This window comes from Stegostoma tigrinum, unplaced genomic scaffold (genome assembly GCF_030684315.1).
Source record: "Stegostoma tigrinum isolate sSteTig4 unplaced genomic scaffold, sSteTig4.hap1 scaffold_53, whole genome shotgun sequence".
NCBI lineage: Eukaryota > Metazoa > Chordata > Chondrichthyes > Orectolobiformes > Stegostomatidae > Stegostoma > Stegostoma tigrinum.
This window is the reverse complement of record NW_026728461.1, coordinates 1,477,737-1,504,128: the sequence shown is the minus strand read 5'-3', so window position 1 is coordinate 1,504,128 and position 26,392 is coordinate 1,477,737. Positions and strand designations below refer to the sequence as shown.

At 44.3% G+C, this 26,392-nt stretch overlaps 1 long non-coding RNA gene across 1 annotated transcript; it reads left to right on the top strand.

Annotated features, from left to right (window-relative positions):
- The first annotated feature begins 7,973 nt into the window (after nucleotides 1-7,973).
- Nucleotides 7,974-25,018, top strand: LOC132208751 (uncharacterized). The gene is made up of 4 exons (XR_009444883.1): nucleotides 7,974-8,190; nucleotides 11,844-11,997; nucleotides 17,609-17,708; nucleotides 23,269-25,018. It is a non-coding gene; the product is annotated as an uncharacterized LOC132208751 (long non-coding RNA).
- The last annotated feature ends 1,374 nt before the right edge of the window (nucleotides 25,019-26,392 follow it).

Sequence of the window (26,392 nt, the reverse complement as noted above, 5' to 3'; positions counted from 1 at the left end):
TGTCCTGAAAGTCCCTTAAAAACATCCCTGAAGTTAATTTAACCTTTATATTCACCTTCGAATCCTTTGCACTCCTCTCATCACAGTCACAACAACACTTAGTGTTATGTCCTGCATGTTCACCAACTCTCTATTCATGCTCATACATTACCTTCAGTTCCAGAGCCCTTATCTTATCTATTAGCCACCAGTGTGACACCCTACAAAATGCCTCTTGGGAATCCAAGTGTTATGCAGCTGTTGGTTTCCTCTTTGCGGCCTCACTTGTTTGACTCTGAAAAAGGAATGAAATTGTCAAACATGCCTGGCCCCAGGGTGACCTTGAACTTACCTGCAACTGCCCTGTCTCCATCATGGAATGTCTTCTTCTGGATTGACCACGTTGATTTAATCAGATGATACGATTTTTGTTTTAAAAGCATTGCTGAAACATACTTAATGAAGAGACATTATTAAGCACTTTCCCAACTGATTGAAATCATGTTAACTGGCTTTATCCCTTATTTTTGCTCCTCTTTCTTTCTTACATAGCAGTGTTACAACTGCTAATTTCTACTGAACTCAGACTTTTCCAGACTCCAGGATATTTTGGTAAATCAGAAACCAAAATATCTACGATGTCTGAAGCTGGGCTCCAGGGGTATTCAGTTTCTTGGAAGGACTGACAAGAAGGAGGAGGTAGGTTAGCATTACTGGTTACGGAATAAAATTAATATGGTAATGACAATGGATATTAGTTCTGGTGAAATGGAGTCTGGGTACAGTTTAGAAACATCAAGGGACAGAAATTGACAGTGGTCGATGTATATCCACCCCAGTCAACTCAAGTGGTAATTTTAGCAGAAGGCACTAAACAGGAAATTGAAGACACCAGCAGAAAGAGAGAGCTCTAACTATGATGAAAGGTCACTGACTTCAAGAGTCAGGTGACTTCAGTCTGCATAAAGATTGGGCAAAGCAAATCAGTTATCATTGCATACAGGAGGAATTCCTGACATACTTGTTAAATTCATTCACGGGATGAGGGCATCACTGGCTAGGGTAACATTTATTACCAATTCCTAAATGTCCAGAGAGCAGTTAAGAGTCAACCACATTGCTGTGGGTCAGGAGTTACATGTAAGCGAGGCTGGAAGTTTACTTCCCTTAAAGGACAACAGATTCATGCTCATCATTAGACGCTTAATTCCAGGTTTGTATTGAATTCAAATTCCGCCGTCTGCTGCAACTGGATTCAAACACAAGTCCCCAAAGTACTATCTGGGTCTCTGGATTAAGTGTCCAGTGATAACAATCTCAGGCCACTGTCTCCCCAATGAAGTGTGTGCAGTGCGGGTTTCTGGGTCAACACTTTGAGGAACCAACAAGCAAAACTGAAGTTTGAGGTGGGAAGACTGTGCTCATGCCCCCTCGGGGAAGTGACCCTCATTTTCACCCACAGAAGGAAACTAACAAGGACACCTTCCACCGAGAGTGCCAGAGGCTTTCGGAGAGAGCAACCCCCAGAAAGCAGAACTTCACTCACTTGGCTCTATTGTCCCATTCCAGACTCCAAAACTAGAACCTGTTTACAGCAACAAATGGAAGTATTTGATGGATGCCCTGGGTTTTTGCTCCTCCCCCATTGCTCACCTGCAGTTTTCCTGCTTCACCTTGTACTTCCAGCCAAACATCACTGATGTCAGCTGCTTCCTGCCATTCCAAATGCTCCTCCTCAAGTGGAAGGACAAACAGCAATGTGGAAATTCACACATATTTCCGGCCTGTGGAGGAAATGATACTGTTATAATTTCAGATAATTTTTAAAGGGCTCTTTTTGACCTTTGAAGCAGGGGGTGTACAAACACTATCACAGGCTCGAACTCACAACCACTTGTTTCTGAGAACAGTGCTCTGACCACTGAGCTGTGGGGCCAGGCACAAGACATGGAAAGAGGGTCTCATGTATTGGAAATAACAAAAGAATAGATAACTGGAGACTATTATATATCAAGACGTAACAAAACCGAAACAGAGCAGAGGGGCATCATGTGCAGAAGGTTGGGAGAATGCAAGGCTGAATCAGACAGTGTCCTGAGTGCCATAAACTGATCTTTCCTGCTGGTCCAGAGATTACGATTCAGTGCCTTCACTGTCGTAGCCTGTTCATGGTTATCATTTAAAGTAATAAATCTGAAATATTGACTGATCTTGAGAAGCAGAATTATGTCATTGATCAGTCAAAATCGATTCACTCCATGTGACAGTTCCACAGCAGCAATGCCAGCTGAAACTGCCTGGCATGCAATCAGTTTAAAACAAGAATAGAGGGGAGGTCAGGAAAAGTGAAGGGCAATGGTAGTTTGTGAGAGGTGACTGGAGGCCAAGTGGAGCCAGGTTCAATGTGGGTGTTAAAGACCAGTCTTCACTGTTACCCTGGCATACAGATCACATTGGATCAATCACACAAGGATCCTCCTTTGTGTGTTGTCCTTTGCACATCACAACTCGGGTCAGTGCCTTGAGGGGCTCGGATATTTTTAATTTGGCAACTAACTCAGGTCAGTGGTGCACAAACTAAGCTGTGTCGGGACACTATTTAAATGGGTCACCACTCATTGCAATGACCCAGAACTATGCAGAAAGAGGAAGAACACCAATACAAAATCTTCGCTTTGAATGGATATCCCTGCAATTTCATCCACAGGTACTGACTAAACAGCAACACGAAGAGGACACATTATGCCCTAACACACTGGACACACTGCCACACATCAAGAACATATCAGAACTGACAACTCCTATGACCACTAGGAATTACGGTAGCACACAAGCCCAAAGCCATGCTACGACAAACATTCTCAAGGATTAAAGACACCATACCCACGACATGCAGAACTGACAGTGTTTACAAAATACTGTGCAACGATTGCCACAAACATTATATCAGACAGACAGGAAGGAAACTAGCCGTCAGTGTACATGAACATCAGCCGGCAGCAAAATGACATGACAAACTTTCCCTAATATCAGTACACCCGGATAATGAAGGCCATCAGTTTAACTGGGACAACATAACCGTAGTAGTGCAATCCAAACATAGCCACACATGGGAATTCCTAGAGGCATGGTTCTCAATCCATAATGCAGTCGGCAAACATATAGAATTGGACCCCATATGCAACCCATACAGAACAGAATGCGAAATGACAGAAGTTGCCGGAACAGACCGGGCAGTATAAATTTCAAGTGGAGGAGAACAACATCGCTTCTTCGGAAGTCTCACTCATGACGTTACCTTGCGTGGTGACGAAAAGTCTGAACGAAAACAAGCCAGCTGGGTGAGCAAGTTTACAACTTTATTTGTTATCTTTACCGTTTAATGTGTGGCTCAGTGTCAGTCTTATACACACAGTGTTCTACCCGCTTCTCCTGCTGTACACAAGGTTTCCCAGCAAAAGGCAGCTTTGTGTGGAACACATGCAGTTTCTCCTGACAATGGGTACTGTTGCCATGAGCTGGGATATGAAATATACAATGAGCTGAAGTAGCCCCACACTCAAGTTACTCATTTACCTTTTAATTTCAATTTTCAATTTCCAAAACCCAGCAATCCATTCACTTAAGCTGCTGGGAACCTGACAAAAACAGCGTTGGCCAGACATTCCTCTTCGGGAGTGTCTGTCAATTTGCAAGGGTAGAAAAGCTGTCAACTTCACTCGAGTGAGAGAGGATACAATATTCCAAACTTCCAATTCAAAATCAGATGCCGTATCAATGACACCACTGGCTCCACACGTCTTGCTGCAGCTTTCATCCTGTCGATTGCGATGTAATCAGGGATACTGGCGGAAAAACCATTTGCAAGGTGAATATCCTGCAAAATAATCACCGTCGCTGCTGCACTTCAACGTTCTCCACTTTGTGAAGCGGTGAATGTCACTGGCAAACGAAACACATTAGCCCTCACATGCCTGGTTCACTGTCACCTGTTTCTTTGCCACCCGTTTCTCTGCTGGAACTTGCCATTGCTTTGTTCACAGTCACTGCAAAGTTCTGCCTTGCATATTTTTTTTATTAAATTATCTCCTCCCAACTTAAAGACATTCCCTAGTCTTGAAATCTCCCATCCTTGGGAAATGACGACCACAATTCATACTATCTACATGTCTCATTATTTTATGAACTTCTAACAGGCCGCCTCTCAACCTCCTAAGCACCAGCAAGAAAAGTCAAAGTCTATCCAACCTTTCTTTATAAATCAAAGCTTCCATACCAGGCAACATCCTGGTAAACCTCTTCTTAACGCTCACCAGCTTCATGATATGCCTCCTGTAATTGTGTGACAGAAACCGCACATTGTATTCCAGAAGAGGTCTCATCAACATCCTGTGCAACCTCAATATGACTTCCCAACTCCTAAACTGAAACAATTGAGCAATGAAGGCTGCCGTGCCAAAAGACTGTTTAACCACTGTCTAAATGGGATGTAAACTTCAAATAATCATGTACCTGGATCCCCTAAGTCCATGAGTAGGCACCTTAACAGTGAGAGAAAGTCTGTGGGAGGATGAGGAATAGTTTTGAATTTCTTTGACCTCACATCTGAAGAAATTTATTGGACACATGCAGCTGAATAAGTTCAACAATTCATACTCCGTGAAGAACTATAAATGAACCTGAAGATTTTTCAATTAAAAAGTAAAGTTAGACCCTCTCGAGTCAGAAGGAAGCCATCGCTGTTCTGTTTCTGAACTTCTCCTACCCAACAGGTTCTGCAACATGTCCATATGAAGATGGATAAGGGAGAACCAGTGGATGTAGTGTACCTGGACTTTCAGAAAGCCTTTGATAAAGTCCCACATAGGAGATTGGTGAATAAAATTAGGGCACATGGTACTGGGGGCAAAATGCTGAGTTGGATTGAAAATTGGCTGGCTGACAGGAAGCAAAATGTAGTGATAAACGGGTCCCTTTCAGAATGGCAGGCAGTGGCCAGTGGGGTACCACAAGGTTCAGTGCTGGGACCGCAGCTGTTTACGATATATATTAATGATATAGACGAAGGCATTAGAAGTAATATTAGCAAATTTGCTGATGACACAAAATTAGGTGGCAGTGTGAAATGTGAGGAGGATGTTATGAGAATACAGGGTGAGTTGGACAAGCTAGGTGAGTGGACGGATACGTGGCAGATGCAGTTTAATGTGGATAAATGTGTGGTTATACACTTTGGTGGCAAGAACAGGAAGGCAGATTACTATCTCAATGCAGTCAAGTTCGGTAAAAGGGAAGTACAACGAGATCTAGGTGTTCTTGTACATCAGTCAATGAAAGCAAGCATGCATGTACAGCAAGCAGTGAAGAAAGCTAATAGCATGCTGGCCTCATAACAAGAGGAATTGAGTACAGGAGCAAAGAGGACCTTCTGCAGCTGTACAGGGCCCTGGTGAGACCGCACCTGGAGTATTGTGTGCTGCTTTGGTCTCCAAATTTGAGGAAGGACATTCTGGCTATTCAGGGAGTGCAGCGTAGGTTCACGAGCTCAATTCCTGGAATGGCGTCCGGGACTATCATATGTTGAAAGATTGGAGCGACTGGGCTTGTATACACTTGAGTTTACAAGGATGAGAGGGGATCTGATTGAGGCGTATAAGATTATTAAGGGATTGGACACTCTGGAGGCAGGAAGCATGTTTCCGCTGATGGGTGAGTCCAGAACAGAAGACACAGTTTAAAAATAAGGGGTAGGCCATTTAGAGCAGAGTCGAGGAAAAACTTCTTCACCCAGAGAGCGATGGATATATGGAATGCACTGCCCCAGAAGGCAGTGGAGGCCAACTCTCTGGATACTTTCAAGAAAGAGATAGATAGAGCACTTAAAGATAGTGGAATCAAGGGTTATGAGGATAAGGCAGGAACAGGATACTGATTGTGGATGATCAGCCATGATCGTAATGAATGGTGGTGCTGGCTCGAAGGGTCGAACGGCCTACTCCAGCGCCTATTGTCTATTCATTCACCATATCCAGATACATGAACGTTGGATCACTCTCCAAAGGTATCAGTAACTATTGCCAATCCTCAGTTACATCTGGAGAACTTGATGTTTGACCTTTCTGAACCAGTGCAGGTCATGTGGTGAAGTCGCACTTGCAATGATATTAGGTAACGAGTTCCCAAATGATCGTGAAGGATTAGTGATGTTTTCCAAAAGAACAATTTAAATGTTTTCACATTTTTGATTCAATCCAATGATCTGACATATTACACAAGGTTGTCACAAAACAATATTTGATACCAGGTACTTATTAGGACAAGTGACCCAAAACTGGCCAAAGAAGTAGGTTTCAAGGAATATCCTGAACAAACAAGGGACTTTGAAAACCACGGATGTTTAGGGAGTAAATTCAAGAGCTTATGGCCTTAGGAACTGAAAACATGAAAAAGGTGGGAGTTAAAACCAGAAATCCACAGGAGGTTGGAAGTCAGGGAGAACAAATGTCTTGAAGGAAAAAGCAAAAGGACAGTAGATGCTTGAAAGTTGTAACACAAGCAGAAATTGATGTAAAACTCAGCTTATCTGGCAGTGCTTGTGGAGAGAGAGAGCAGCATTACTGTTTTGTGTCCAGTGACCCTTCTTCAGATATATCTCAGAGGGGTTTGCAGCTGGAGGGACTATCAAACGAAAGTGGTGTGATGCCAAAATTTCAAAATAAGGATATGAATTTCAAAACCTTGGTGCTTTGCCACTGAGAAAATGTTTATGTTAGTGAGCACAGAATGGCAAAACTTGAAGATGTTAAAATCGGTGAGAATAAACACATGGGCAGCAGATTTTTGGATCAGTTCAAGATTTCAGGGAAGTAGTATTAAGAAGCCGGCCAGGAGTGTGTTTGGGGAGTTAAGTCGAGAGGTAGCAAAGGAATGGATGAGAGTTTCAGCAGCAGATGACCTGAGATGCTGTTGAGGTTGAAATTGTATGTGGTCTTTGTGATAATGAGTGTGGGGGTGAGTAATGTGGTTAGAAGCTCATCTTGGGGTCAAATATTGCACCCTGACTGTGACCAGTGTGTTACCTGCCAGTTACCCGGGGCAGGGATGGAGTCAGTGGCGAGGGAGTAGAATTTTGCTCCCAGCCTGGATTGACATTTTTCATTGTCTATTTAAATGTGATCTATACCCCTTTTCAAACAAGAACGGACTTGGCAGCAGAACTAATTGGTGAACCAACTGTCAGCTTTATTGAGACAAAGTGTGGAGTTTATCTGTTATGAAGTAAACTACAGTGACAAACTCAGACAGCTACTTACAGTTGAACGTGGATTATACTGCTTAAGTCAATAACTAGGCAGTAGAGCAGTGAAACAACTTATTGGAGTTTCTGCAGCCGCGGTCTTCAAACTTTTTCTTGTGTTGGGCTTTTATCTTCTGATTCTCGTTGCTTTCCATTGCACAGACCTTTCTTGAGAATCTCTTTTCTGCTTGTTCTTTTTTGATTAACCTCCCTCTCTGTCCAATCACAGTTCATATGAACAACACTCACCTCACTTCACCACGTGATGTTCTTCATATTCATAATTATTCCCTTTACATCTTACCTGAGGACTGCTAGACCTGTATTTATTACCCTTATTTCATCGCTATTTCTCTATTGGCTGACAGAGCGGTATCAAGAGTACCTTTAGCTTTGAGCTGCCGGAAGCCTTTTCAATCGCGACTTATTAAAAAATAACAAAAGAACTGGGATGTTGTCAATCAGGAACAAAAACAAAGTTGCTGGAAAAGCTCAGCAGGTCTGGCAGCATCTGTGAAGGTAAAAAGACAGATCCAGTTTTCAGTCTCATTCGTCTCAAAATGCAACATTGCGACGACGTTCATTTGCTTCCAACAATAACACAAAGCACTGCGCATGCTCCAGCTCACAGTGAAGTCTGGCTGATTGATGTCAGTGCGCGACCAATAGGAGCACAGGTGTGCCGTGCATGACCGGACGGATGTCGCCCAATCGGAATGAAGGGAGGGCGGGATCAGTGAAAACCACGTGATCATCCACGAGTGCGGTGCAGAGTCGCTGAGATAACCGGAACTGCAGATGCTGGAGAATCCGAGATAACACGGTGTGCAGCTGGATGTACACAGCAGGTCAAGCAGGAAAGCTGACGTTTCGGGCCTAGATCCTTCGCTGAGACCAAGATTTGTGCAATTGAGGTAAGAGCAGGCCACAGTAAAGAAAGCAAAACGGTAGAAAGCTGGAGGGAAGTGATATTCGTATGGGTTTGGAAGTTTTACAAACAGTTAGTGCACGTCGGAAAACACACCCATTTGAAACTCCCAGACTCACGTTTGCAGAAAACAAATCAACGCCTCAGATGGCGATAGGCCCGTGTGACCGTCACCATCTTTATTGGGGGCAGTGATCCGCGGGGCGCATGCGCGACAGCTTTGAAACTTTAAAAGGGCCGGGGGTGAAGCTGGAGGAACACAACAGGACAGGCAGCATCAGAGAAACAGGAAAACTGACGTATTCGGGCCCACACCCTTCAGAAATGGGGGAGGGGAAGGGGATGCTGAAACAAACAGGGAGAGAGTGGGAGACAAGTGGAGAGGAGACAGACAAGTTAAAGAGGTGAGGATGGAGCAGGTAAAGGTGAGTGTAGGTGGGGAGGGGATGGGTCAGTCTATGGAGGACCAACAAGTCAAAGGGGTGGGATGAGGTTAGCAAGTAGGAAATGGGGGTGTGGCTTGAGATGGGAGGAGGGGATAGGTGAGAGGAAGAGTAGGTTAGGGAGGTGGGGATGAGCAATTGTTTATTGCGAACTGAGTGTAGGTGTTCTGTAAAGTGGTCCCCAAGCCTCTGCTTGGTTTCCCTGATAGAGAGGAGGCCAGAACGGGTGCAGCGGTGCAGTATACCACATTAGCACCTGCATACCCCATACAGATGGCCTCAAAGCCCTACGCTATTTCCTGTCCTGCAGGTCTGACCAGTTCCCCTCCACTGACCCCATTATGTGCTTCGGTGAACTCGTCCCACTGCCTACAGACAAAGGGGGTGGCCATGGGTACCTGCATGGGCCCAAGCTTTGCCTGTCTCTTTGTTGGAACAATCCCTCTTCCGTACCTCTTCCTCCAGTACATGGATGACTGTATCGGCGCTGCCTCGTGCTCCTATGAGGAGCTCGAACAGTTTGCCCACTTCACCAACACCTTCCACCCCAACCTTAAGTTCACCTGGACCATCTCTAACCACCTCTCTCACCTTCCTGGTCCTCTATTTCCATCTTGGGGAACAATCTCAAAACCGATATATATTTCAAGCCCACTGACTCCCACAGCTACCAAGAATACACCTCCTCCCACCTGTCAAGTTTGTTTTCGGAGACCCTCACGGACGTGCTGCAATAACAAGACACTGACCTGTTTAGAAAAACACAAATCATTTTCTTACCAAGCAAGTACAAGCTGTGAAGAATCACTGTACTCAACCCGGCACACAGTGCAAAGTCTCACAAGGAGTTCTCCCCGGACAGTCCCTGCTTTTTATACTTTACAAAAGACATGATACAGAAAACGATTTCACAACCTCCAATGACATGATACATAAAACAATTACTACAACAGACAAAAACAGGATACCAAGCAATTATTACATGGACAACATAAAAGACCAGGATATAGTATCGATTGCTTGTGAAGTAGCTGCTCATGGCAGGAGGTGATTTTGAGTTGTTGTCCGGGACAGATTGTGATTTCAAGTTGCCAGTGTGTCTGGCTAGGACAAAGTCAGTGCCCTGGCCCCTTAGTCAGCGACAGAAGTTACATGCTTTAGAGGTTTCACACCTTTACAAAATTTCCCCACCTAACCCTATTTGATACAGATTGATTCTAATTTCAGTTCAGTTAGGAAACGTAAGACAGTGTCTGCATGCCGATGTGTGAGAAGATGAGTTACAAAAGCTTTACACTGAATTCCTAGCTGGGCAGGAAGCTTCAGGGCAGTGTCTGCATACCGATGTGAGTAGATAAAAGACTTTACTTCTATAAGTCAAAGTCTCTGTATAGGAATCAAATGCAGATGAAAGACTTTGATTTCTATACTTCTTTAAATTAATGGGATGTTATCACATTAACATCTCACACCCACCCACCGTCCTGCAAAAGTGCCATCTCCTATTCCCAATTGCTTCACCTCTGCCGCATCTGCTCCCAGGATTCCACTCCCGTACATCTATGATGTCCTTGTTTTTCAAGGACCGCAACTCCACTCCCCACCTCCCCACCGGAGTGGTCAAGAACACCCTTGACCGTGTCTCCTGCATTTTTCTACAACTCCTCCCTCGCACCCTATCCCTGCAATAACAACTGAAAAAGAATCCCCCTCATCCTCACATACCACTCCACCAATCTCCGGATCGAACACGTCATCCTCTGACACTTCCGCCATCAGCAATCCGACCTCACCATCAAAGACATTTTTCCCTCCCCACCCTTGCTTGCCTGCCGGAGAGACCAGTCTCTCCGTGACTCCCTTGTCCGCTCCACGCTGCCCTCCAACCCCACTACTCCCAGCACCTTCCCCTGCAACCAAAGGAAGTGCTACACTTGCCTCCACACCTCCTCCCTCTTCTCTTTCCCCCCCCCCCCCACCCCCCCCCCCCCCATCCCAGGCCCCAAGAAGACTTTCTACATCGAGCAGATGTTCACCTGCACATCTGCCAATGTGGTATACTGCATCCCCTGTACCCGTTGTGGCCTCCTCTACATTGCGGAAACCAAGCGGAGGCTTGGGGACTGCTTTGCAGAACACCTACGCTCAGTTCGCAAGAAACAACTGCACCTCCCAGTTGCGAACCATTTCAACTCCCCATCCCATTCCTCAGATGACATGTCCATCCTGGGCCACCTGCAGTGCCACAATGATGCCACCCAAGGGTTGCAGGAATAGCAACACATATTCTGCCTGGGAACCCTGCAGCCCAATGGTGTCCATGTGGATTTCAGAAGCCTCAAAATCTCCCCTCCCCCAACTGCCTCCCAAAACTAGCCCAGCTTGTCCCTGCCTCCCTAACCTGTTCTTCCTCTCTCCTATCGCCTCCTCCCACCTCAAGCTGCACCCCTATTTCCTGCTTACTAACTTCATCCCACCCCCTTGACCTGTCTGTCCTCCCTGGACTGACCTATCACCTCCCTACCTCCCCACCTCTCCTCATCTTTACCTGCTCCATGCCCGCCTCTTTAACTTGTCTGTCTCCTCTCCAAATATCTTTTCTCTCCATCTTTGATCTGTCTCCCCCCTCTCCCTATTTCGTTCAGAATCCTCTTCCCCTCCCCCATTTCTGAAGTGGTGTCCAGGCCCAAAACGTCAGCTTTCCTGCTCCGAAGATGCTCCTTGGCCTGCTGTGTTCATCCAGCTCCACACCTTGTTATCTTGGATTCTCCAGCATCTGCAGTTCCTATTATCTCTTATCCAAGAGAAATGTTTGTTTCTTATGGATTTTTTTTCCCAGACTGTTGGATCATAGCAGCTCACACTGCTCTTGCTCACTTCTGTGCTCCCTGATCACCTTTGTCGGTGTCTAATCTCTTCAGTCTCTAATGATGGATAGATTTGATCTCTGTAGTATTTTACTGTAATTTCCTTGTACCTTTTTTGTAAATAAATTTTCCACTGCTGCCCACCCCCTGACCATGTGCTGCTCTCTTACCAGATTAATTTTTGAATGGTATCTTTCACAGTCAGGAAATATTTTCCCAGAAAGAGAGTGTATTTTTCTTCCATTTCAGACCACCAAATTCTACAGCGTTTTTATCTGTCATTCATTTTGCACTTCTGCAACATTTACTGTGTGTTTCTCCTTCCACAGATACCAGCGATCGTTGCCAAAGCCCTGTTCCCTGTGGAGAAGGTGATGTTTAACTTTCGTGTGCTGCTTCAGTTTGTATGATAAAGGTGCTCTCACAATGCTCCATTTGAGAAGTTACAGATCATTCATCTAGCGATACTGAAGAGCTAATGGTGTATGTCCAAATCAACAAACTATTTGTATTTTTATCATGTTTTATAATTTCACAAAAATATTATCAACAAACTTTTGACGTAAGGCCATATTAGGTCAGGTGACCAAAAAGTTACCATATCTACAGGTTTTCCTGACTCTCTCAAGGAAAGCAAACCTAAGAGGTTTATCAGGGGAATTCCAGATCACGTTTTCTGGCAACTGTAGAAACAGCCTCCAATAGTGAAGGGATGATTAAACACATTGTTGGAGTCTGGAACTAAATGAGTTATCGAACTCTTGAAGGTTGTGTGTGCAGGGAGATAGGGCTCGTCACAGCCAGGAATTAAATCACGGGTGAGAATTTTAAATTAGTATCAGAGATAATGGGAACTGCAGATGCTGGAGATTCCAAGATAATAAAATGTGAGGCTGGATGAACACAGCAGGCCAAGCAGCATCTCAGGAGCACAAAAGCTCACAGCAGGCCAAGCAGCATCTCAGGAGCACAAAAGCTCACAGCAGGCCAAGCAGCATCTCAGGAGCACAAAAGCTCACAGCAGGCCAAGCAGCATCTCAGGAGCACAAAAGCTCACAGCAGGCCAAGCAGCATCTCAGGAGCACAAAAGCTCACAGCAGGCCAAGCAGCATCTCAGGAGCACAAAAGCTCACAGCAGGCCAAGCAGCATCTCAGGAGCACAAAAGCTCACAGCAGGCCAAGCAGCATCTCAGGAGCACAAAAGCTCACAGCAGGCCAAGCAGCATCTCAGGAGCACAAAAGCTCACAGCAGGCCAAGCAGCATCTCAGGAGCACAAAAGCTCACAGCAGGCCAAGCAGCATCTCAGGAGCACAAAAGCTCACAGCAGGCCAAGCAGCATCTCAGGAGCACAAAAGCTTCACAGCAGGCCAATGTGCTCCTGAGATGCTGCTTGGCCTGCTGTGTTCATCCAGCCTCACATTTTATTATCTGAGAATTTTAAATTGTTGCTTATAAACAGGAGCCTTTGTGGGTCAGGGAGCACAGCAGTGATGGGTGAACAGGTCTTGGTACAAATGTACTTGTGTGCAGCAGAACTTTAGGTATTCTTGAGGTTACAGGGACATTGAATGTGGGAGGCCGACTGGCAGTGAGTTTGGATAGTTAAGCCTAGAGGTAACACAGGAATAGATGAGAGGTTCAGCAGATGAGCTGAAACTAAGGTGTCACTGTCAGTCATTGTCACTGAAGTGGAAGTACGTGGTTTTTGTGCAGGGCTCTGCTGTTTACCCTCACCTCACCTCAGGAATTCAGCTGTTTGTGAATTTGCGGATCAAGTCTGTAATAAGATCAGGAACTGAGTGCCCACCATGGCCCATGCTGGGTGTCACTGAGCAGGTTACTGCTGAGTAAGTGCTGTTTAATACTGCTGTTGACAACACCTTCCAGTACTTTACTGATGATAGAGAGTAGATTGCTTGAGGGGAAATTGGTCGGGTTGGATTTTCAATGTTTTTGTGCTGAACAGACCTGGGCAGTTTTCCAAATTGTTAGGAGATGCCAGCGCCGTAGCAGGACTGAAATAGTTTGGCTTGGATGCTAGCAAGCTCTAGAGCACTAGTCATCGCTACTATTGTCAGAGTGTTGCCAGGGCCCATAACCTTTGCACTGTTCATTCATTTCTTTAATATTATGTGAAATGAATCAAATTGGATGAAAACTCACATCTCTGATGTTGGGGACCTCTGGAGAAGGCTGAGATGGATCATCCAGTTGGCACTTCTGGCTGAAGATTGCTGCAGACTTGTCTTTTGCAAGGAGAGGTTGGGCTCCTGTGTCGGGTAAAGATGGGGATTTTTGGCATTCTTCCTCCAGTGAGTTGTTTAATTGTCCATCACTGTTCACGACTGGGTGTGGTAGAACTGCAGAGCTTGCATCTGATCTATTGGTTATGGGGTGGCTTAGCTCTAACTCTTGCTGCTTATGCTATTTTGCATGCAGATAGTCCTGTTTGGTGGTTTTACCAGGTTGGCACCTTATTTTTAGGTATGCCTGGTGCTGCCCTTGGCATGCCCTCCAATACTCTCCGTTCAAGCAGTGTTGGTCCCCTGGATCAATGGCAATGGGTGTCTCTAGGATATGCTGGGCCATGAGGTTACAGATTGTGCTGGAGAAGGTCTGCTACTGTTGCAGTCTCTCTCAAAGCCTCATAGATATCTGGTTTTGAGCTCCTGTGTCTGTTCCAAGTCTGTCCCTTTTAGCCGAAGTTAGTGCCACCCAATGCAATGGGGGGTATTCTCAAGTTTAAGATGAGGCTTTGTCTCCACAGGACTGTGCGGTGGTTGCTGTTAACAATCCTGTCATGGACAGATGCCTCTGCAGCTGGGAAATTGGTGATGATGAGATCAACTATATTTTCCCCCTTTGGTGCGTCAGCACCTGCTGCAGTCCCAGCCAAGCAGCTTTGTCCTTCAGGACCCGACCAGCCTGATTGGTAATCCTCCTGCAAACTACTCCTGATGTGGACATTGAGTACATTTAGTGCTATTCACACTCGCAGTGCTTCCTCCAAGTGCTGTTCAACATGATGGAGTTTTTTGTTTCTTAAAATTCACTCTTGGGATGTGGAAATCGCTGGCTGGACCAGCGTTTATTACCTGGAAGGCAGTTAAGAGTCAAGCACATCACTATGGGTTTGGAGTCACATGTCATCCAGACCAGGTAAGGATGGCACATTTCCGGAAAGGGCAGAAGTGAACCAGATGGGTCTTTCCTGATAATTGGCAATGATTTCATGGTCATCATTAGAATCTTAGTTCCAGATCATTATTTAATTCATGTTTCACGATCTGCCATGGCAGGATGCGAACCCAGGTCCCCAGAATGTTACCTGGGTCTCTGGATTAATAATCTAGCGATAATACTACTGCTGATTTATCAACCAAGGGAGGATGGTACATGGTAATCAGCAGGAGCCGTGAGACTTCCAGGTGTCAGAGTCAAAGTTGAGTACTCCCAGGTCAAATAATCTGGTCAGAATAGCACTGTGCTGTCACGTCTGCTGGGACAAGGCTTCACTAAGGACAATGATAGTGGTGTGTGTCATTGTTTGCCAGGTATGTTTCCATGAGTCTGACACTGTTCCTTGACTCGTCTTTGAAGCGGCTCTCCAAATTTTGCCACTAGACCCCAGATATTATTAAGCAGGAGTTTGGGGGGCCGATAGGGCTGATTCTGCAGTTGTCTTTCCTAGTTCCCTGGTAGATGCCAAATGGGCCACCCAGCTTCATTCCTTTGTTGAAACTTTGCAGTGATTTGCAACTGAGTGGCTTGCTGAGGTTGACAAATTTCTTTCCCCGAAGGACAATAGATTTTTTTTTCTCTCTGTCATCAGCAATCGTTGCCATGGCAACCAGTTGATTCTTCCAGTTTTTTTTATTGAATTCAAATTCCACCATCTGCTGAGATAGGATTCGAACCTGGACTTCTGTTGTACATTTTAACATTCTGGATAAAAGTTAGTCATCAGGTTTGTTCACTCATTTTTAAATATCACTAACACAGGCATTGTTTCTTTGCAAAACACTGTCCATCATCCTGTCTCCTCCATCCTCCCCTCCAACAGCAAGTGAAGGAGACACATGCAGTTTCTATTTCACTAAGATTGAGACAATCCAATCAGCTGCCTCTGCTGCTTCCCTCTCTTCCACAAGCCCACCAAACCAAATTGCCTGGCATGTTGCTCCTCGTTTTAGGCTTAAACTTGCATCTTTGTCCAGTTTCATGTCAAGCCTTATCAGAGCTCATCTTAACCCTTTGCCCTATTCTCACTAAACTACAAATATTCCAACTCTTATTTCTCCTCCTCCTCCCTGCCTCTTCCCCCATGCCAATTCACAGATATTGTTACTTGTTCTGTCTGTTTCTCTTTTCAGGTTATGTCCTTCTCACCCATTCTGTTTAAAACCAATGTTCGACCTCACCATCATTGGAAAATCCCACTCCATCTCTCTTTCCTGTCTGAAATCCATGTCGTAAATGTCCCTCAAGGATCTATCCTTGGCCCATGCTGTTTCTCACCAACATACTTCCAGGAGGTGATTTCTTCCACAAGCACTGTGTTAACTTTCACATGTATTCTACAATGTTCAGATCTAACTCGTCTCCATCACTTTGCTCCACTGTTACTCAATTATAAAACTGCTTATCATGCTTCCACTGCTTGATTAGCTGAAATTTCCTCCAATAACACTTTGTGATAGTAAAACACATTGCCTTCAGTTATTATTACAAATTATTTTTCCTTACTATTGTACTGAATCCATCCCTCTCATTGGGAACTGTCTGAGGCTGAACTGCACCCTTCTCAATAATGCTCTCATATCTGGTCTCAAGATGAACATCTTACCGTACATTTAAATCACAAATGCCAGAAATTTCTATCTCTAAAATGCTCCTTCTCTCCACCTCACTCCAGCTCATTCGCGACTGAAACCCCTTACCCATGTCTGTGTTGCCTTAAGCTTCACAATTCCAAAAGAGAACCCTCTCTTCTCTGCCTTATCAAGAATCTGCTCCTTCGATGAGAAATATTCCCTCAGCATTTATCCTGTCAACTCCCTTGAGAATCCTCTATTTTTAATTAGAACATCTCTCATTCTTCAAAAAAATCTAGTTAGTATATTCCAGACCTGTTTAGTCTTAGCTTAAAACATAATCCCTCCAAACCAATGATCATCTTAGTTCATCTTCTTTGAAATGCCTCCAGTGAAGTTATATACTTGCTCGAATAAGTGGACCAAAAAAGCTGCTCACATTCTTCCAGATGTGGTCTTGCCAGCAAGTTGTACATTTGTCCTAAGACATGTATTCCAAACTCTTCTACTGCAAACACCTTGACATAAGGATAACATCCCATGACCCTTCCCGATTACCTGTTGCAACTGTGTGCTCGCTTCATGCTTCCTGCACAATTATTCCTGAATCCCTTTTGTATTGCAGTTTTCCACAGTTTTTACATTTTTAAATAACACTGTTCTTTGGTCATGTCCTCAAAAAATAGCAACTTCTCATTTTCCCAAAATATACTCCATTTGCCGACTTGTCGCCCATTTATCAATATCTCTCCATAAACTCTAACCCTCATGGAACTTGACTGTTATCCCTTTTTATGAGATCCTCCCTCATTCTTCTCATCTTTTTGTTGGGAGCACTGGGCAACATGACACATACGTAATTGCTGCCTTTTTAAGGGGCGTTTTTTCAAATGACTGGGAGAAGCTTACTGCCCATTTCTCAGAATCGAGACAACTTGTTCATCAAGTTGCATTGGGCCGGAAAAGCTGATGTCTCATTGTGGCAGTGCAGCAGCACAGAAGGAAAGAAAAGGAAGCAAATCCTGCTGCCTGCTGCCTGCATCGCACTAAATCTTGGCCATTCTTTGCCATGTGTCAAACACCTGTTGTTCTGTTCAGTGACATGAAGCCCCAATGTGGAAATTCCGAGAAACCCAAATAGAAATCCCTCGAATCAGCTGCTGACTCCCACAAGGAGTAATGTGCAGCAGGAACAATGCACAGTTACCCTCGGCCAGGAGGAGGGGATGTTGTGGATTTCTACTCTGACAGTGATGGATTTTATGAATTTGTGTTACAGGATATTACAAGTGGACTTTCAGGTAGGAAGCTCAATAATTGTAACACCAAACTCTGACAGAATTACTCAATTCATCAGGACCTGGATATTCGCATTGTGTGTGAGTATTGTGTTCCTGCTCATTCCCATTTGCCATGTAAAATTTCTCTCTTATTACTCCATTCTCTCAATAGATCTTTCCTACAACTTTCAATATATGTCCTGTAGTCCTTTTTATGGCCAGTTGTGTACGTTTTACCATTCTAATGTTTATCTTTTGTAAACACCTCCTATCAAAGGTCCCCTCAAAATCCTTTGTTACAAGGAGATCAATCTCCGTTTCCCCAAGCACCTGATTACCGAATGACAGTTTGCTTCTTGTGTGTAAGGCACTCATCCACTTTTCACTTCCACTTCCCTGCATGAGTACAGCCCCAACAATATTAAAGGAAGTTAACATCCTCCAGATGAAGCAGTGTCAGAGTGGTGTCCCATCCACCACATTCAACATTCCCCTCTACACCACTGAGGCAAAGTGGCATCACTGTGCCTAAGGTGAAGTCACCATTATCCTACCTGACCATAGGGCTGGTTTAACCTGAAGATTACCACACCCCAGGCGAGGAGAGGTTGTGAAGGAGAGTCCATCTATTGTCGATGGATATTCTCAATATGTACCAGCAATACCTAAGTCACATGAAATTATAACTTTTAAAAAAAACCCTATCCATGCAACTAAAAACCCTCTTCCTACAAACCATTCTGTAAAATCTCCTCTGCCCCATGTCAGGGACCCTCCCGTCCTTCACGGTGTGTGGTGGGGGGGGGGGGGGGATCTTTGGTTTGCACAGACTCAGCTCGTCTCTGTTCCTGTCTGTGATGTCATCATGCTGTGACAATGGCACTGAGCCTCACTGTCTGTGAGGGTGGTAGGCACCGAGATCCTCATAGCGTTTAAGGCATATTTAGATGCCCACTTGTGATGCCAATGCAGACAGGTCTATAGGCCAAGTGCTGGAAAATTAGATTAGAATAGTTAGGGTGTGGTTTTTAACCAGCCCAGGCTGGATGGGCCACAAAGCCTTTTTCTGTACTGTAGACCTCCGAGACTCTTCACATAGGAAGATGCCCAGCAATATTTCAAGTTATTTCAGAAAATGAGATATTAGAATAAATGACTCATGATTGGTCAGTGTTTTCGGGAGAAAAGTGAGGTATAGAGGTAAAGCGGTTGACTTCAATTCTGGGGCCTGAAGCCCAGGAAATTGAAAGTACCGCCATCATGTGGATGAATAAAAATAAGGATTGTATTAGAGGAAAGAAATATCGTTCTTGTATCATTGATCTGTGAGGCTGGATGATATGTGAGACAAGAAGGGTTCTGAGACTGGAGAAGACTACAAAAATAGAGAAAAGTGAGCTTGGAGGAGATTACAGAAATGGGGAAGATTGTGAGGCTGGAGGAGACCAGACAAAGGGAAGTTTGTGACGGTAAAGACAATTATAGAGCTAAAGAAGTTTGTGGGCTGGAGGAGATGACAGATAAGGTGGTCTGTGAGACTGGAGGAATCTAGATAGATGGTGTGAGTTGAGGCTGGAGGGGGATTCCACAGATGTGAAGGGTGTTGAGGCTCGAGAATGATGCCTGCAACAATGCAGGTAGCGAGGCTTGAGGGCATGATCTGGAGGGTAGTGAGGTCTGAGGTATGATTCCTGCAGTAAGGAGGGTAGTGAGGCTCCAGGGTGGATTATTATCATAACAGCACAGTGGTGTACTTACAGCAGATGGAGTGCAGCAGTAATAGAAAGTACCACTTTCTCCAAATCGAATAAAAGTGGAAATCAATATTTGCCTGTGCAGCAAAGGCCATGTCCCATAAGTAAATTAAAATTGATGTGTCTCTGGTTTGGAGAGAGTGAACAGAAGCTCAGGTAATTCTCCATTGTAGCAATGTTTGGTAACTGTGGAGTACAACATTCAGATAATTGGCAAAAAATGCAGAGTGAAAATGTGAAGAGTGTTTGACTCCAAGTTCCCAGGATCTGGAACAGTCTGAATGGCAGCTGGATGCAGATTTAGCAGTTATTCTCAAGAGAGTTGGGATTTAACTTTTCAAGGAATGATGGGCAAATGGTGGGGGAATTGTTTCAGTTTTGCAGCACCTCCCAGAGTGAGAGTGAAGCCTTTGACATGATTCCACATGGTAGACTGATGCGTAAAGTTAGATCACATGTGATTCAGGAAGAGCTTGCTAATTGGAAGCGGAATTGGCTCCGTTGGAGGAGAGACCGTGGTGATGGAGGATTTTTCAGAGTGGAGTTCTGTGACCAGCATGTTCCACAGCATTTGGCACAGGGTCCACTTTTGTTTCTCATTTATATTAATGATTTGGATGAGAATTTAAGGGACAAGATTCGTAAGTTTGCAGATGATACTAGAATTAGTGGTATGAAATGTTGGTATAGTGGTCAGTGAAGGTTATCGAAGATGACAGCAAGATCTTGATCAATTATGTCAATGGGTTGAGGAGTGGAGGATGAAGTTCAATTTGAATAAATGTGAGACATTGTATTTCGGTAAAATGACCAGGGTAGGACTTGCACAATTGATGGTTGCACCCAGGGTAGTGTTGTGGAACAGAGAAATGCTGAGATTCAAGTGCATAATTCTTTGAAGTTTATGTAGACAAGTAGACAGAGTGATTAATAAGTTGTTTAGCTCACTTGCTTTCATTGCTCAGACCTGAGAGTCTCAGAGTTGGGATGTTATGTTGAGGTTGTACAGGACATTGTTTTGGCTTCATTTGAGGTATTGTGTGCAGCTCTGGTCGCCCTGTTACAGGAAGGACATTATTATTAAACTGGAGACAGTTCAGAATAGACTTGCTGGGATGTTGCCAGGAATGGAGGGCTTGATTATCAAATAGACGGCCAAAGCTGGCACTTTTCTCACTGCAGCATAATGGGTTAACGAGTGGCCTTAGAGGTTCATAAAATCATGAGGGCACAGATTATGCAAATAGCAAGGGTTTATTCCCAAGGTTGGCTGATTTCAAGACAAGCGGACATGTGTGTAAGGTGAGAGGAGAAAGACATATTTAAAAAGACATGAGGGAAACTTTTATTTTTACGGAGTTGTCCGTGTGTGGAACAAACTTTCAGAGGAAGTGGCAGATACAGGTACAGTCACGTTGTTTAAAAGACATTTGAATTAGGACATAGACAAGAGAGGTTTAGAGGAGTATATGCCAGATGCAGGCAGATGTGATCAGTTTAAAATAAAACTTATTTATTTAATATACATTTCAAAATTCTAAATTGGAGTAAGGCCAACTTTGACATTGTTGGGCAAGAACTTGCAAAAGATGATCGAGAGAGGTAATATGCAGGTCAAGGAATGCTTGGAAAGTGGGAGGTCTTCAAAACTAAAATAAGGAGAGCCCAGACACACTCTGTTGCTGTTCATGTGAAGGGCAAGGCTGGTAAATGTAGGGGATACTGGCTGACTGGAGAAATTGAGGCTGTGGTCAAGAAAAAGGCGGCAGCACATGTCGGGTATTGACAGCAGGAATTGGGTCAATCCCTCTTAGTACAAGGGCAGTAGGAGTATACTCGAGAAATCAGGACATCAGAAAAAGGAGACATGAGCTATCTTTGGCAAATCAAGTTAAGGGGAATCCCAAGAGATTCTGAAACTTCATTTGGGGCAAAAAAGCAACCAGGGAGAAAATAGGGCCCCTTTAAAGATCAACAAGGCTGTCTGTGTGGAACTGCAGGCTGAGATAGTGAATGAGTATTTCACATTAGTATTTACTGCAGAGAAGGATATGGAAGCTAGAGAACATGGAGACATAAATAATGAGTCGTGAAAAGTGTCTATATTACAGAGATCTCGGTGCTGGATGTCTTAAAATGCATAAAGGTGGATAGGTTCCTGGCACCTGATCAGGTGTTACCCACAAACTCTGGGAGAAGCTGGGGAAGTAATTGCTGTCCCCTTGCTGAGGTATTTGTATCACTGACACTAGTGAAGTGCCAGAAGGCCGGGTGGCTAATGTGGTGCCATTCTTTAAGGAAAAGCCACGGGACCATCGACCGTTGAGCCTGATGTCAGTGGTGGGTAAGTTGCTGGTGGGGATTCTGAGGGACAGGATTTGCATGTGTTTAGAGAAGCAAAGACTGATTAGGGATAGTCAACATGGCTTTGTGAGTAGGAAATCTTGTCTCACTTAATTGATTGAGTTTTTTGAAGAAGTGACAAAGAAGATTGAAGAAGGCAAAGCAGTGGACATTGCCTTGCTGAAGTCCATAATAGACATTCACCAAAGCTCCACATGACAGACTGGTTAGCAAGATTAGATCAAATGGAACCCAGGGAGAGTTAGCTATTTGAAACAAAATTGGCTTGAAGGTAGGAGACAAGATTATGGTCAGCCGGGGGGGAGCGGATTCAGTCTAGATGACTATGAACAGCAGTGTGCTGCAAGGATTGGTGCTGGGTCCACTGCTTTTTTAATCATTGATGCAAATCATGTGGAATGAATATTGGAGGAATGGTTAGTAAGTTTGCAGATGACACTAAAATTGTTGTTGTAGTAGACAGCAAAGGCGTTTACTTCCCAAGCACGATGGGAACGTAATCACATGGGTTGATGGGCCAAGGAGTGATAGAAATAAGTTTAGTTCAGCTAAATGTGAGCGATTGCATTATGGTAATGCAAATCAGCGCAGGACTTAAACAGTTAATGATGAGGCCCTGGGGACTGTTATGCAACACGGACTCCTTGGGGTGCATGTGCACAGTTCCTTGAAGGTGGATTGCAGGTACAGAAGGTAGTGAAGATGATATTTGCTATGCTTGCATTTATTGGTCAGTGCATTGAGCGTAGGAGTTGGGAGGTCAATGTTATAGGCTGAACAAGGCATTGATTATGCTGCTTTTGGAATACTGTGTTCAGTTCTGGTCTCCCTGCTATAGGAATGATGCTGTTGAACTTGGCAGGATGCAGAAAAGATTTACAAGGATGTTGCAAGAGGTGGAAGTTTTGAGCTGTAGGGAGAAGTTGAATATGCTGGGTCTATTTTCCCTGGAGCATTGAAGGCTGACTGGTGACCTTATAGAGGTTGTTAAAATTATGGTGGGCGTAGGGTGAATGGCCAAGATTGTTTTCCCAGGTTAGGGGAGACTAGAACTAATAACATTGGCTTAAGCTGAGAGGGAAAGTCTTAAAAGGGAACCAAAAGAACTGAAGATGCCTTAAATCTTAAAAAAAACAAATTTGCTGGTAAAGCTCAGCAGGTTTGGCAGCATCTGTGGAGGAGAGAAGAGTTTCGGGTTCTGAGGAAGGGTCACCGGTCCTGAAATGTTAACTTTTTTTCCTCTAACAGATGGTACAGGCCTGCTGAGCTTTTCCAGCGAATTTGTTTTTTTTAAAAGGGAAAGTGGGTGGTGCCTGTGTAGAATGAGCTGCCAGAGGAACTGGTGGAAGCTGGTACAGTTACCCATCCAGATACCTTTTAAATGTTGTATGTGAATAGGAAGGGTGTAGCAGAATATAGGTCAAATGCTTGCAAATGGGATTAGATTAATTTGGGATATCTATTCAGCGTGGACAACTGGGACCAAAGGGATTGTTTTGTGCTGTACAACACTGACGAAGCATTTTTTGTTTTCATTTCAGATTTCCACAATTTTACTTCTGCACTATTCTTAGTCTTTCAGAGGGATCGAAAGGTTGAGTTACAGATCTATACAATGACTGTCCTTCCTCGCTGGCTTCCCCCACCTCTCTCTTTTGGTAGTTTTATGCAAACACTGACTGGATCCCTTACCTGGAGGATATTTATGAATGAATTTGTTCTAATGGTGATCCAGCATTTTCCCCAAGTATCGCTCCACACATGCCCAGAGAATTTCTCAGTTTCACAATCTGTGTCCTTCTGGTTTCTTACTCGCTACACTTAACTTTCTGTTTGAAAGTATAGTCTGCAGTTGGAGAATTTAAACAGGTCCACATCCAGGTCTGACGGTCACTTTGTTTATCACAACCCAATTATCTCAGGATTTTGAACAATGAAGGAAAAAGCAGCACTCACATTGGGGAGAAATGCACATGGTGTGTGTGTTGAAGAGTCTGTGAAGATTCATCTGAAATGTCCGAACACCAGTGCAGTGACACTGGGAGACAGTGTGGAAATGTGCAGATTGCAGGAAGGAATTTCTTCATCCATCCCAGCTAGAAACTGACCACCAGAGTCACACTGGAGAGAGACCATTGACCTGTTCTGCATGAGGGAAAGGCTTTGCTGATTCGAATTCCCCGCTGATACACCAGCGAGTTCACTCTGGGGAGAGACCTCTCATGAGCTCTGAGTGTGGGAAGGGATTCATTGTCATCCAAACTGTTAACACACCAGTGAGTTCACAGACAACCACAGTTGAAGAACTTTGCTGTCACTCTCACTATCAAATGAACCATGGTTTTGGGCTGTTTGTACAGATGTTACCGATCCCTGCTCAATTAAAGGTGCTGGTATTGTGAATGAAATGTCACACTAACAGTTGTGTAAGGTAGAGCTTGGAAATAGTCACGTTGTCACAACACGTCGACACATTCGCACTGACTAAAGACTATCCACCTGCACGATATGTGAAAAGGGATTTCCTGGTTCATCAGGACTGGTTAACTACCAGCAAATTTCTGAATAAGTTGATTGGTTTGAATATAGCTAACAGTAGAATCAAAAATAGTATCAGTGATAATGGGAACTGCAGATGCTGGAGAATCCAAGATAACAATGTGTGGAGCTGGATGAACACAGCAGTCCAAGCAGCATCTCAGGAGCACAAAAGCTGACTTTTCGGGCCTAGAGAAGGTTCAAGGCCTGAAACGTCAGCTTTTGTGCTCCTGAGATGCTGCTTGACCTGTTCTGTTCATCCAGCTCCACACATTGTTATAGTAGATTCAAAAACCATGTGTTTTGGGCTTGTTGCTGGAGATCATAGAATCCCTCCAGTGTGGGAGCAGACCATTTAGCCCATCATGTCTGCACTGACCTGACAGAGTGTCTTACCCAGACACTGTCTGCGTGAGTTTCCTCCAGATGCTCTGGTTTCCTCCCACAGTCCAAAACTGTGCAAATTATGTAGATTGACTATGCTAAATTGCCCATAGTATCTTGTGTGCAAAATGCAGGCATAGGGTAGGGTGTGAGACTGGGTGGGATGATCTTTGCAGGGTTGATATTGACTGAATGGCCATCTTCCACACTAGGAATTCTGTGATGATCTCGATGGCCCTTTATTTGTTAGATAGGTCTGCACACCTTTACAATGACGGATTCTGTTGCTCTCCACAGACATTTGTTTATTGGAAACAATGTAATCTTTCATTTTGTGGATAAAAATCAAAGGAAAGTTTTAAATCCAAACATAGGTTTGGGATGAGTCATGTCCTATAATCCCTGATTGCATTTTCCCTGTCGGCTATGAAACCTGGTGACCGCTGTGACTCTGCCTGGGGGCATTGCAGTCTCGTCAGCTCTTTACCTGGTGTCCATAGCAGCGATGGATCTCATGATGGAAACATAAACCAAGACGTTGTATGATTTCTAGTACATATTTTCTATTTAGTCTTCTGTCCATCACTTCCCTAGAGGCTGAGATACTGGTCTGGGGACCTAGGTGTGAATCCATCTGGAAATAAGAATTTGATGATGTCTGTGAATCCATTGTCTTTGTTGGGAAAAACCCATCTGTTCACTGATGGCCTTTAGGGAAGGAAACTGCCATTCTTATCCAGTGATGTGATCATCCCATTATTGAATTTTTTTTTTAAATGTAAAAAAAAACTCCTGCAAATACGTTTAACTCTGTCTTACTTTATTTGACAGCTGATGGTTCAAACTGCTTGATGGTCACTTTCTCTTTTGATCAAGTTGTGGCCATTTCGTGGTTGAAACCGTAGTAATTCTCGTACAAATAGTGCATGCTCTGACATGCCACTTATGAACCAGACATCCACGTTGACCATATCCTGAGGCTGTGTACCATGAAAGCGAAATTTTTCACCATCTTATCTACTTCTGCTGCTGTTTCAGGGAGCTATGGACTTGAACCTCCCAAACTCCCGAAAACCTTGAGCATTTCATCAAACTGACTTCCAATGGCAGGAGTGGACAGGGTCAGCTTGGATTGATGCTCATAATTCAGGCTCGACAAGTCTACTGGAGCATTTTGAGAGTGTAACTAGTAGTGAGTGTGGCCACCTCTCTGTACTGTAGTGATACAGATTCCCTGATCCTGATTGCCCCAATGGCTGACTGACACTGTCAAAGTCCCTGGGCTGATATCAAATGATTCCTTGGACATGCTGTGTCAGGATCCCCTGACTGAATCCTGTCTCCCTTGCCCTGACTGAGAACTGTTTCCCTGAGACTTGTAAACGTGACCATTTGGTTGAAAAAAATGCATTAGTTGCCACAGCTGCTGACCAGCCCTTGACTGACTGCTGGTAATAACGATGCTAAGCTGCCTGACTTATGCCTGTGATAAGCAACCAGGCAAGACAGGAGCACTGTGGGACATTAGGTTCTAGTTGAGACATCAAAGTGCAAAAATGCCAGGGAAAGGCAGGGATATTGTGCCAGACCCTGAGCAGAACATGCCTCAGGTGCTGAAAAGCATGTAGAGTTCTGACAGCAACAATGTACTTTGTGGGCAGGCAATTCTGCATCTTGACGTAGCATTTTTATTTCACTCTGGCTCATTTTGCTAGATCCGCAAATATCTATTGGTCTGGCTAA